The following is a 14,105-nucleotide window of genomic DNA, read 5'->3' on the forward strand; positions in this document are numbered from 1 at the left end:
GAAGCGCCCGATTGGCACCGGGCCGATGAGTACGGGCATTCGAGACCCTAGGGGTGGCGCCCAAAGCGCCTGCCGCGCTCACTGAGCGCAAAGACTGATGATGGCATTGAGAGCCAACGAAGGTCTAAGGCACAGAAGACAGACTACACAAACCACACACCACCACAGACACAGGCTGGAACTGCCCTGCCCGGCACACGCTGCTCTCGTGCTGAAAAGCAACCCACTCCCTTCATGTACCCAAACGGGACTGCTCCTGGACAGCCCTGCCCTCCTACGCTAACTGTCAAACCCCTCCCTGCAATTCCCAGCTGTGTCCCTCCCTCCCAGCCTCTCCCCAGCCCAGGTCCCTCAACTTAACTTTCAGAGGGCCAAGGGTACGAATCCATCCTCCACCAAAAGTCACACGGCCTAACTGGGATGATCCGGCAGTCACCAGGTCCCTCTTCATCACCTGCAGTGAAGACAAAAATAAAAAAAAAGCCAACAAAGTCAGGAGAGGCAGTAAGTAACCCATCAGCCAACACCAACTACTGTCCCAACCCCCCACTTAATCACACACACCACAGGGTTACGCCTACCTGCTCATTCCAGAGTCAGACCCTGCGGCCATCATCACTCATGGGACCTGAGACAGCAAGACACACCAAATTAGCATAGCAGTCATGAGAAGTCACCAGCCCCATGCTCCTCCTCCCTAAGCCACAGCTCACCTCGAATGCTCATCCCATTCCAAAGGTGGCCCGCACAGTGCCTGCAAAACAAAAGGTAAATGCTTAACTGAGCAATCACCTTATACTTCGATATTCAACAGCAACCCAGCCCACAATCACCTCACCTTCTCAAACTCCTCATTGGCCTGCGGCTTGGCTCCTCCGAGGCTGCGTGCACCACCTGCAAAAACCAAAGCAGAAGACGCGTACTGAGAGGCTGCCCGAAACCTCAGCCTGCCCGGACCGATTCCCAACTTGCTCTCCTTTACCTTGGGCGCTTGACCACCCCACTCTGTCATCAAGAGCTTGCCACGTCAAGGCCTGCGTACCACCTGCAAAAAACAAATAAGGGATGCTTCCAACTTTGCCAACAATACGACACCTCCAAAGGAACAATTCCTTTAACCCAGTAGTCACGACTCACCTTGCCTGGGACACCTCTGGTTCCAATACCCCGCTTTGCTCCTTGCTTCATACCTTCAAAATAAAAGAAAAAAAGAACCCTATCAGCTACTCATAGAGCCACCGGCCACACCTTCCCTCTGATTCCACTCACAGACACACCTTCTTACAGCGCTCCGCTCCCCTCCTCTGTCACTCTGTGGCACACCTCTTGTCCCTCTGCATCTGAAAAAACCCCATATTGGAGTCACCTGGATGCAGAGCAAGAGCTTCACAATTCCAGAGGTCTTGATTCCATCTAGGAAGACCATCTGGAGTCCAACTACAGCCTGCCATTAAAATAAAATGGGCCAAACTTTAAGCCCATCACGTGCAAGACTTAACACGTTAGAGACTCAAATCTGCTTCACTGCCCCTCAACAGCCCCTGCCACACAGCTCAAATCATCTCCCTAAAACGCTATCGGCATGGCTGTCCACACAGCCCGACTATGGCTACATGATCCCAGATGACTGTATAACCCTTGCCTAAATGATTAAGTCATATCAACATTTCACCCTTAGACTCTTATCACTGTTCCACCTACCCCCGACTCTACATGCCCGGGCAGAGCAGCACCAAGCCAAACACACCCATGCACACAACAACACAACACAGAATGGTACAAACAAGGTGATTCAAAGCAAGAGAAAACTCTCAGCAAGAAGATTGACTACCAGACGGCAGTCGCCATCCAGCAAGATGACCTAGAGTGTCTGAAGCAATGAGGCAAGGAGGCTCTACGGCAGGCCCAAAGAAGAGTTATCAAAAGTCACGGCTTGTTACAAGATGGCACTGGCAAAACCAAGATGACAGATGCTTAACAAACCTGTCCTCAAGACCTAGGAACATCAAGATGCAGGAAAGAAGTCCCAGTCGAAGAAAACACATGGCTACAGAGCAAAGCCACCAAAGCAGCCTGGAAAAACATCACAAAAGAGAACGGGCCAGAACAATGGTGACACCGATCCACACTTTAGAGCTCTGAACGCAAGAAAAGCACCTGATCGGTACCGTGCCAACAAGTACGGGCACTCAAGACCCTAGGAACACTGCCCAAAGCACATGCTATGGCTCCCTGAGCACACAGAGCGGCAAGTACATTGAGACCCAAGGAAGGTCTAAGCACAGAAGACAGACTACACAAAACTACATATCACCACAGACAAAGGCTGGAACTGCCCTACCCAACACACACTGTTCTCGTGCTGAAAAGCAACCCGCTCCCTTCATCTGCCCAAACGGGACTGCTCCTGGACAGCCCTCTCTCCTAGACTAACTTTAAAACCCCTCCTGGCAATTCCCAACTTTGTCCCTCCCTCCCAGCCTCTCCACAGGCCTGGTCCCTCAACTTAACTTTCAGATGGCCGAGGGTCCGAATCCATCCTCAGCAAAACCCACACAACGTAAACCAGGATGGTCTGCCGGGCAACACATACTTCATCATCTGCAATAAAAAAAAAAAATGAAACAACAACAGAACCAGAGAAGAGAGTAAACATCACATTGGACAATGCCAGTTACTTTCCCAAGTCCCCACTTAATCACACACACCACGGTGTTACACTTACCCGCACATTCCACAGTCACACCCTGCGGCCATCATCGCTCATCATATCTAACATACACCAAATTAGCATGGCACTCATGAGAAGTCACCGGCCTCGTGCTCCTCCTCCCTCATCCACAGCTCACCTCAAACGCTCATCCCATTCCAAAGGTAGCCCACACAGCACCTGCAAAAGAAAAAGGTAAATGTTTAATTAACCACCCAATTAGCTATTCAAGACCTACCCAGCCAACAACCACCTCACCTTCTCAGACTGCTCATCAGCCTGCGGCTTCACCCCTCCGAGGCTGCGTGCACCACCTGCAAAAACCAAAGCACAAGACGCATGCTGAGACACCGCCCGAAACCTCAGCCCGCCCGCACCGATTCCCATCTCCCGCTCCTTTACCTCAGCCGCTCACATGCCCCACCTCTGCCATCGACAGCTTGCCACATCGAGGCCTGCGTACCACCTGCAAAACACAAATGACAAGGGATGCTTCCAACTCTGCTAACAATACAACACTACCAAAGAAATGATTGCTTCAACCCATTAGTCACAGCTCACCTTGCCCGAGTCACCTCTGCTGCTGATAGCCCACTTTGCTCCTTGCTTTGCACCTTCAGAATAAAAGAAAAAAAGAACCCCTATGAACTAGTCATAGAGCCACCAGCTGCATCTTCCCTCTGACTCCACTCACAGACCCACCTCCTCACGGCGCTCCGCTCCACTCCAGAGCCTCCTCCGTAGCTCTGGTGCACGCATCTTGTCTCTCCGCATCTGAAAGAGAAACCCATATTGAACGAGTCAGCCTGGATGCAGAGCAAGAGCTTAACAACTCCAGCTACAGCAAGCCATTTTAAAAAAACAAAACAAAAAAAAACAGGGCCAAACTTTAAGCCCATCACATGCAAGCCTCAACACCTTGCAGACTCAAATCCGCTTCACCACTTCTCCACAGCCTCTGCCACATGGCTACAATCAATTCCATAAAAAACTCTCAACATTGCTGTCCACACAGCCCACCAATGCCTACTCAATCCCAGATGACCGTACAACCCTTGCCTAAACAATTAAGGCAAATCAACATTTCACCCTTAGACTCTTATTGCTGTTCCACCTACCCCTGACTCTACATCCCTGGGCAGAGCAGCTCCAAGCCAAACACACCTGTGCACAGACCAACACAACACAGAACAGTACGGACAAGGTGATTCAAAGAGAGAGAAAACTCTCAGCAAGAAGGACTCCCGAACGGGAGGTGCCATCCGGCAAGATGACCTACAGCGTCCAAATCACTGAGGCAAGGAGGCTCTACGGCAGACCCCGAGGAGTCCAACGTAACGGCCTGTTAAAAGACAGCACTGTCAAAACCAAGACGATGGATGTACAAGAAGCCTGTCATCAAGACCTAGGAACATCAAGATGCGGGGAAGAACTCCCAGTCCAAGAAAATGGATGGCTAGAGAGCGGAGCTGCCGACGCAGCCCAGAAGAATGCCGCAAGAGAGGACCGACTGGAATCTGCCGAGACCGATCCGTGCTTTAGAGCTGCAAATGCAAAAAAAGAAATGCTCCAATGGCATTGTGCCGATGAGTACGGGCATTCGAGACCCTAGGGACAGAGCCTAAAGCGCATGCCACGGTCCCCCAGCGCAAAGCGCAATGAGGACATTGAGACCCGCAAAAGGTCTAAGGGACAGAAGACAGACTACACAAACTGCACACCACCGCAGACAAAGGCTGGAACTGCCCTGCCCGGCACACGCTGGTCTCGTGCTGAAAAGCAACCCGCTCCCTTCGCCTGCCCAAACGGCACTACTCCTGGACAGGCCTCTCTCCTGTGCTAACTTTAAAACCCCTCCCTGCAATTCTCAGCTTCGTCCCTCCCTCCCAGCCTCTGCCCAGCCCTGGTCCCTCAACTTAGCTTTCAGAGGGCCATGGGTCTCAAACCATCCTCCACAAAAACCACAGAGGCTAACTGGGATGTTCCTCAAGGTGACACATTGGTCTTCAACATCTGCAATGAAACAAACAAACAAAAAAATCAGAACAGGGAGTAAGCATCCCGCCGGCCAATGCCAACTACTTGCCCAACTCCCCCCTCCTCATAAGCACCACTGTGTTTGCTTCCCCGCTCATTCCAGCTCCGCTACTTGCCCACAAAATAAAGTCAAGCCCCAAGGCTTGTAATCTACGAGGGGCCTGCCACAAGCTGCAAAGGTTCTAGGGACAATGTGGCGTTCTGTGGGCAATGAGGAAAGGTGACGAGGCATCTCAGAGCCTGAAAGGCGCTGTGCCTCACGGCCCTTCTGCTTTCTTCAGAAATACTAAAACTCCATATAGGGATGCATACAAGATGTTCACTCTAACCCCTGCTAAACAATGTCATCATTGGTACCATTAAGAAAGATATCAGCAACTTAGCATACAGCAGAACTGGTGAAATAAAACAAGGTTCCATTTTCAATAAAGTTGGGAATTCCAGGAAAACACAATGCATGAAGAATTAAAAAAAAACCCAAACAAACAATGCATACTATTAAACCAACTTTCTACCCCTGAACACTCAAAACAAAATTACTGACCTGAAAAAGAGAAAGAAAAAAAAAAAAAAAAAAGCTGCACACAAGTGTTACTTTCTACTACACATGCTGCCGAACCTTAACCAGTCCTGAAGCTCTTACCTCAAGCAGACACCTCTTCCCAAAGAGCTAAGCCAGCTCAAAAACTGCAAAGGACTCAAGGATGAGCTGAGCACCAACACCAGAGGAACCCAGGAGCACAATGAGCTCCCTTAGCAGAGGCTGTGGCTCAAATACCCCGAGCCTCCGCCCACCACCCTTCCCACAATCCCCTGGGAAAGGGGAAGGGCAAACCACCAGAAGATATAAAGTCAGCTGGAGGAGCAGCAGGAGTGTTCTTACCTGCCCTAAATTTACAGTAAGTGAGACCCTGAACAGAGAAAGTGACCCTTACTGGCAATGACGATACCTGCTCCTGTACTACAGCTACAACTATTGCATCAGCAACATGACCGGGTAAGGAGTTAAACTTAATTTTTCTGAGGTGTAGACAGAAAAAGATATATGTGCCTCTAAACTAGGTAGGAAACTAGCTCATTAAATGCAATAACAATGTAGTTATTAAAATCACATCAATCAGCGGCGAGGCCAGCAGACGCAATGGTAAGTCGGCGGCTAAGCGCTACATTGAGGCGGACTGGGAGGTTCCCGAGGCCTAGGAGCCCCAGGGAAGAGGAGAGGGACCGTGCAGAGCTGGCAGCTCTCGTAAGAGAGGCTGACGCAGCGTGGGCATTGCCAGGGGCAACTGCGGGAGATTTAAATGGCCCTGAGGAGCGCCAGCGACCAAGAGCGTGGCAAACAGGGCATGGCGTGTCAGGGTGTGGTGCGGCAGTTCGGGCAGGTAGGGCGCAGCCCCCCCCCTTCCCAGCTCGAGAAGGCTACTGAAGTGGTGGACATCGGCCTCAGAAGGAGACCCCGATATGGCTGCCGCTAGGGTGAAAGCCATTGCTAGGAAAAACGTGGCGATGCAGATAGAGCTCCCATGTAAATGTGCAGCTGTCCAGGTCTCTGGCTGCAGGGAGTGCCTGAGTCTATCAGAAATGATGGAGGTCAGTGGGGACGCCTCTTGTGTGAGCTGTGACCAGGTGAGCAATTTGCTCAGCCTGGTGGTAGAACTGAAGGAAGAAGTGGAAAGGTTGAGGAGTATCAGGGAGTGTGAGAGGGAGATAGATTGGTGGACCCACACCCTACCGTCCCTGAGGCAGACGCAGCAGATGGAGGCTCCGCAAGAAGCGGAGGTTCCCCTGCCCCCTTGCCACCAGGCAGGAGGGGACCTAAGAGTTGGAGGGGAATGGATACAGGTCCCTGCTCGGGGAGGCAGGCGAGTCCCCTCCCGGTCTCCCTCACCTTCCCGGTTGCCCCTACGCAACAGGTATGGGGCTCTGGAACTTGAGGACCGGGTCAGTGAAGATCAGGGTGTAGGTGAAGCCCTATCCAGGGAGGTGCCTAGGCTCAGTCGGGCAGCCCCACGCATTCTCGCAGCCTGTGAAAAAAGAAAAAGGAGGGTAATTGTCATAGGCGACTCCCTTCTGAGGGGGACAGAGGGCCCAATATGCAGTCCTGACCCATCCCACAGGGAAGTCTGCTGCCTCCCTGGGGCCCAGGTAAAAGACATTACCAGGGAACTCCTGGGTCTGGTTCGGACCTCTGATTATTACCCATTGCTGGTTGTGCAGGTTGGCAGTGATGAGATTGCAGGGAGAAATCCAAAGGCAATCGAAAGGGACTTCGGGGCACTGGGGCGATTGGTGGAAGGAGCACAGGTAGTGTTTTCCTCAATCCCTTAGTGGCAGGGAAATATACTGAAAGGAACAGGAAAACACACCTGGTTAATATGTGGCTCAGAGGCTGGTGCCGTCGGTGGTGTTTTGGGTTTTTTGATCGTGGGGAGTTTTACGTGGCACCGGGCTTGCTAGCGACAGATGGTATCCAGCTATCTCAAAGGGGTAAAAGAATCCTTGCTCGTGAGATGGCGGGGCTCATAGAGAGGGCTTTAAACTAGGTTTGAAGAGGGTAAGGGATAAGACTAGGTGCACCAGAGATGAGCCTGGGGGCAGCGTGCCAATATTAGGGGTGGATTTGATAGGCCAGCTCAAATGCATCTATGCCGATGCACGCGGCACAGGCGATAAACAGGAGGAGCTGGAAGCCATCGTGCGGCCAGATAGATACGACTTAGTCGCCATCACGGAAACACGGTGGGATGACTCCTGTGACCGGAGTGCTGCAATGGATGGCTATAAGCTCTTCAGAAGGGATAGGCGAGGTAGAAACGGTGGTGGGGTGGCTCTCTCTGTTAGGGAGGGTTTGGACTGCACGGAGCTACACGATTGTGATGACAAGGTGGAGTGCTTATGGGTGAGGATGAGAGGGAAGGCCGATAAGGCAGATATCGTGGTGGGAGTCTGTTATAGACCGCCCGACCACGTTGAAGAGACGGATGAATCGTTCTACAAGCGGCTGGCAGTAGTCTTAGAATCGTGTGCCCTTGTTCTCATGGGGGACTTCAACTTTCCAGACGTCTGCTAGAAATACGCCACAGCAGAGAGTAAACAGTCTAGGAGGTTCCTGGAATACGTGGAAGATAACTTCCTGACACGGCCGGTAGGTGAGCCCACCAGGGGAGGAGCCTTGCTAGATCTATTGTTTACGAACAGGGAAGGACTGGTGGGAGGTGTGATGGTCGGAGGCCGTCTTGGGCTTAGCGACTGTGAAATGATAGAATTCTCAATTCTTGGTGAGGCAAGGAAGGGGGTTAGCAAAACCACCGCTATGGACTTCCAGAGGGCAAACTTTGGCCTCTTTGAGGCACCGGTTGAGAGAGTCCCTTGGGAGACGGTCCTGAAGGGCAAAAGGGGTCCAGCAGGGATGGACGTTCTTTAAGAAGGCAATCTTAACGGCTCAGGACCAGGCTATTCCCCCGTGCCGCAAGTCAAACCGTCGAGGAAAACGACCGGCCTGGCTGAACGGGGAGCTTTTGCTAGGAGTCAGGAAAAAAAGGAGAGTTTATCATCTCTGGAAGAAAGGGCGGGCAACTTGGGAGTACAGGGATCTTGTTAGGTCATGCGCAGAGGAAATTAGAAAGGCAAAAGCTCAGCTAGGACTAAATCTGGCTGCTGTCGTAAGAGACAACAAAAAATGTTTTTACAAATACGGTAACAGTAAAAAAAATCCCAAGGAGAATATCTATCCTTTAATGGATACAGAAGGGAACGTTGCCACCAGAGATGAGGAAAAGGCTGAGGTACTTAATGCCTTCTTGGCCTCAGTCTTTAATAGGGAGACCAGTTATCCTCAGGGTACTCTGCCTCCTGAGCTGGAAGATGAGGATGAAGAGCAGAATATAACCCCCCTTAATCCAAGAGGAAATAGTTAGTGACCTACTACGCCCTCTGGACGCTCACAAATCTGTGGGACCAGATGGAATCCATCCAAGAGTACTGAGGGAACTGGCGGAGGTGCTTGCCAAGCCGCTCTCCATCATCTATGGGCGATCCTGGTCAACGGGGGAGGTCCCAGAGGACTGGAGGCTTGCCAGCGTGACGCCCATTAACAAGAAGGGTCGGAGGGAGGATCCGGGGAACTACGGGCCTGTCAGCCCGACCTCGGTACCGGGGAAGATTATGGAATGGTTTGTCCTGAGAGCGCTCGCATGGCAAGTCCGGGACGAGCAGGGGATCGGGCCCGGTCAGCGTGGGTTTACGAAAGGCAGGTCCTGCTTGACCAACATGATCTCCTTCTATGACCAGGCGACCCGCCTAGCGGATGAGGGAAAGGCTGTGGATGCTACCTACCTTGACTTCAGCAAGGCCTTTGACGCTGTCTCTCATGGCATACTCCTTGAGAAGCTGGCGTCTCGTGGCTTGGACAAGTGTACTCTTTGCTGGGTGAAAAAGTGTCTGGATGGACGAGCCCAGAGGGTTGTGGTGAATGGGATTAAATCCGGTTGGCGGCGGGTCGCTAGTGGTGTTCCCCAGGGCTCGGTGTTGGGCCCGGTTCTGTTTAATATCTTTATCGATGATTTGGATGAGGAGATCGAGTGCACCCTCAGCAAGTTTGCAGACGACACCAAGTTGGGAGGCAGGGTCGATCTGCTTGAGGGTAGGAAGGCTCTATAGAGAGATCTGGACAGGCTGGATCGATGGGCCGAGGCCAATTGTATGAGGTTCAACGAGGCCGAGTGCCGGGTCCTCCGCTTCGGTCACGGCGACCCCGTGCGGCGCTACGGGCTTGGGGAAGAGCGGCTGGAAAGCTGCCTGGCAGAGAAAGACCCGGGTGTGCTGGTTGACAGCCGGCTGAATATGAGCCAGCAGTGTGCCCAGGTGGCCGGGAAGGCCAACGGCATCCTGGCCTGTACCAGAAATAGTGTGGCCGGCGGGAGCAGGGAGGTAATTGTTCCCCTGTATTCGGCACTGGTGAGGCCGCACCTCGAGTACTGCGTTCAGTTTTGGGCCCCTTGCTACGGGAAAGACGTTGAGGTGCTGGAACGTGTCCAGAAAAGGGCAACCGAGTTGGTGAGGGGCCTGGAGCGTAAGTCTTATGAGGAGCGGCTAAGGGAGCTGGGGCGGTTTCGTCTGGAGAAAAGGAGGCTGAGGGGAGACCTTATCGCTCTCTACAACTACCTAAAGGGGGGGTGTAGCGAGGTGGGTGCTGGTCTCCTCTAGCAGGTGGCTGGAGATAGGACGAGAGGAAATGGAGGTCCCTGGAGGTATTAAAAAAGTGTGTAGACGAGGTACTCCAGAACATGGTTTAGTGGGCATGGATGACGGTGGGACTCGATGATCTTGAAGGTCTTTTCCAACCTCAATGATTCTATGATTCTACATGCCGAGGAGACCCTCTAAAGCCAGGGGATGAACTAAGAGAAGGGAAAAAAAAAAAAAGACAAAGAAAATTTAAAAAGCATCAAGGTATGTGACAAACAAGAAAGAATTAAAAACAAGGGATAGACAGCTTGATAAAAGTAGACACGCAAAGAAAATTTTAAAAGCGACCAGATAGAATACAGGAAAAAAGTAAATAATAGAGACAAAAGCATGTAGAAGTGAACACAAACAAAAATTCAAAAGTGAAAACAGGAAAAACTGAAAAAATAGCAAAACCCCCTAAATAGACAGAGACAGAGAGAGAAAATTTTAAAAGCAATGGGATACAGGACAGACTAGAAGGAATTCAAAAATAAAGACGGCGAACTGGCTACAAGTAGATGAGGAAAGAAAATTTAAAAGCGACAGAGCACAGGACAGACAGGAAATAATTAATAAACAGGGAGAGAGATCATGATTAAAGTAGACATAGACTGAAAAATGTATAAGCGAGAGGATACAGGAAACGGGAAAAAAATTAGGAAATAGGGAGAGAAAACGTGATAAAAGTACACCTAGAAACAAAATTTCACAACAAAAAGAATTATGAGAGTACAAAATTGAAAATTAGGGACAGCTAACTAGATAAAAGTAGACATAGAAACAAAATTTAGAAAGCAACGTAATTCATGACAGACAGGAAAGAACTGAAAACCAGGAACAGGGATCAGAGTAGAAGGAAACATTGAAAGACAATTTTAAAAGTGACGGGGTATATGGAAGCAAGGGAGGAATTAAAATCTAGGGAAAGTGAGCGAGATAAAGGGAATTGTTGAAAGATAAATTAAATAGCAAAGGGGTATAAGAAATATAGGGAAGAAATAAAAAATCAAGAAAGGAAGCCAGATAGAGGGAGACATAGAAGGAATTTTAAAAAGCAGCTGAGTACAAGAAACACAGACAAGAATAAAAACACAAGGACGAGGAGATGGATAGAGGACAATGTAGACAGGAAACTTAAACGGCGATTGGGTACAAGAAGCAAAAGATGGATAATAATTTAAAAATAGGGACAGGGAGATGGATAGAAGGAACCATAAAAAGCAAAAAGTGATGGGGTACAGGAGAGAGAGAGGAATTTTAAAAAGGGTTGGGGCATCAGAGGGAGGGAAACATAGAAAGAGAAATTAAAATGCAACTGGGTACAAGAAACATGGGAAAGCAGTAAAAAATAGGAGCCACAGAGAGGGAAACGTAGGAAAAAAAATGTATAGATGAAGTGGTACAGGGCAGAGTTGGCAGAAGAGTAACAAGTTTTGGAGAGCCAGGCAGGCAGGTGGGCTGGTGGAGGGAGAGGCGGAAGGAGGGACAGGCAGGGAGGCGGACAGAGATCTGGGGAAGGGCGGCAGAGACGGAGCGGGATGCACGCGACAGAATGCGTGACTCTCCGCAGCTCCCGACGCCGGTGGGAGACATTCACCGCCCCGATGCTTTTCTCTCCGCCTCGGCGGCAGGTGCCTCGACGCTCCTCTCCCGTGAGGCTTCCCGGTGGCTTGTGCGCACGGCTGACGGAGGCGCCGTGTGCTGCTGGCGCGCTCTGCCGGGGATGGCTCGGAGGGATACTTCCTCGCCGCGGGGGCTGGCTGTTCCTTGCTGGACGTGGCTGCCTGCGGGACCCCCTTGGATTCCCTCCTCGGATGGTTCACCTTCGTCAGCTCCCTCAGGTGGGTGTGCCTGGGCAGACCCTTCCCCAGCTAAAGGGAGGGATTCAAAAATAGGGACAGTGAGCTGGATCGAGGGGGACATAGAAATAAAACTTAAAAAGCAATAGGGTATGAGGCAGACAGGAAAACATTAAGAAATAAAGGCAGGGAGACGGACTGGGGGATACATAGAAACAAACAAGAAAGCAGCAGGGTACAGGAAACAAGAAACAATTTAAAACCAGGGACAGGGAGGAAGAGAGAGGGAGAAATAGAAAAAAAATTCAAAAAGCGACGGGGTACGATTCACATGGGTGCAAATTAAAAAATAAGGCCGGGGAGCTGGGGAGAGACATACGTATAAAGAAAATTTTAAAACTGACAGGGTAAAGGAAAGAGTGAGAAGAAATAAAGAGGAGGAAGAGGGAGCTATATAGAGGGAGGCATAGAAAGAAAGTTTGACAAGAAATGAGGTAAAGAGCAGAGGGAGTTTCCTGGTTTTGGCTAGAATAGAGATAATTTTCTTCCTAGTAGCTGGTATAGTGCTGTAGTTTGCATTTAGCATGACAATAATGTTGATAAAACAGTGATGTTTTAGTTGTCACGAGGCAGTGTTTATACTAAGTTGAGGATGTTTCAGCTTCTCATACTGCCCTGCCAGTGGAGGCTGGGAGTCCACACAGCTGGGACAGCTGACCCAAACGAGCCAAAAGGGTATTCCATAGCATATGATGTCCTGCCCAGTATATCAACTGGGGAAGCTGGCCAGGGGATGCCGCAGCCCGGGGATTGGCTGGGCACCGGTCGGTGGGTGGTGAGAAAATGTTTATTTGTTAATGCGTGTAAGTCCTGGGAGTGAGTCTGCTCCGGGGCTCGGTGCCCGTACGCTCGCCCTTCCCCTGGGACAACTTGGCAGTTGTTACTGCGGCAGCAGATACAGAGAATGAAAATACAGCGTTGGGGAGCAAGAGAGAGGAACAGAAAGAGAAAAATAAAATGAGGGAGAAAGGCTGAGGAGCAGAGAAGGAAAAGTACAGAGAAAAGGACAGTGAGATGGAGAAATCAATAAAAAAGGGATGAGGAGCCCCGCAGGGACGTGGCAGAAGAAACACAGGGTCGGGGAGCATCACGCAGCCCCGCTCGCCTTCTCCCTCGGCGCAGTCGCGGCCCGGCAGAGCTCGGCAACTGCTCCGCTCCTCCCTCGGCCTCTCTGCAGCCAGCCAGGGCAGGGCAGTGCTGGCCCCTCTGCAGGCAGCCACCCCATTAGAGGCAGGGGCTGTCACCATCATCCTCACTGCCTGCACCTGAGGCTCCTCCAGCCCTGGCCCACAGCTGGAGCCCAGCAGGACCACCAGGGGGCCATCACCCGACCCCCACAATGCATCACCTCCTCCCCTGGACTCCCTCACAGCCCCTCGCTCTGTGCAAAGGGAGCACAAAGGAGACGGCGAGTGTTTATGCAGTCATGCGTGTAATAAGTTCTGGGAGCAAGTCTGCTCAGGGCCGCCAAAGCTCCCCCTGCCCCTGGGACTCCTTGGCAGTCAGTTGGTTGGCTTCTGGGCTGATGAGCTGGTGGGCAGAGGTGGAGGCTGCCAAAAATGACCAGGGTGCTGCACGCTAGATGAGAGGATAAAAGTGGCAGCCTGCTGGAGAGTGCGGGTGTAATCAGAAAGCATGAGGCAGAGAACGGGACAGCGAGCCCGACAGGGATGGAGAAAGATGCAGCAGGGAGAGGAGGAAGAGATAACGGGACAGTGACTGACAAGGAAGGATGGGGAGCAGGATGGAGATGCAGAAAAAAACTGGTGTAGGCAGCATGACAGAGAGGGAGTTAAAAAGAACAAGGGTGCGCAGCTGGACTGAGAGAGATGAGGAAAGAAAAAGTGACAAGAAACAGGGCACAGACAGAGGAATGAAACAACAGGGACTCAGGACAGCAAATGATGGAGGGAAGGGGCAGGAGGGTGGGAAACAACACAAAACAAACAACATAGCTACACACACTACAGGGAAGAATTAAGAAGGGGTAACAGGGAGGAATTAAGGAAGAGGGACAGAGAGCTTGCCAGAGAGAGGTGAAGAAAGGCAAAAGATCGTACGTGTGACAGGGCAGACAGGGAGGAATTGAGAAACCAGGGACAGGGAGCTGGACAGAAAGAGAGGAAGAAATAAAACGGGAAAAAGCAACAGGCCACAGGGCAGAGAGAGAGGAATTGATAAATAAAGGACAGGGGACCAGACAGAGCATGATAGAGAACAGAAAAAAACAGCAGTGGGCTACAGGGAGGAGGAAGGAATTAAAGAACAGG

The 14,105-nt window shown here is 51.1% G+C and overlaps 1 long non-coding RNA gene across 1 annotated transcript; it reads right to left on the reverse strand.

Moving 5' to 3' along the window:
- Window positions 1–2,726: 2,726 nt before the first annotated feature.
- On the reverse strand, window positions 2,727–3,047 carry LOC128149095 (uncharacterized). Its single transcript, XR_008237532.1, has 3 exons — window positions 2,969–3,047; window positions 2,850–2,890; window positions 2,727–2,772 (listed from the first exon to the last, which is right to left on the reverse strand). It is a non-coding gene; the product is annotated as an uncharacterized LOC128149095 (long non-coding RNA).
- Window positions 3,048–14,105: the final 11,058 nt, after the last annotated feature.

This window comes from Harpia harpyja, chromosome 12, assembly GCF_026419915.1.
Source record: "Harpia harpyja isolate bHarHar1 chromosome 12, bHarHar1 primary haplotype, whole genome shotgun sequence".
In the NCBI taxonomy this organism is placed as follows: Eukaryota; Metazoa; Chordata; class Aves; order Accipitriformes; family Accipitridae; genus Harpia; species Harpia harpyja.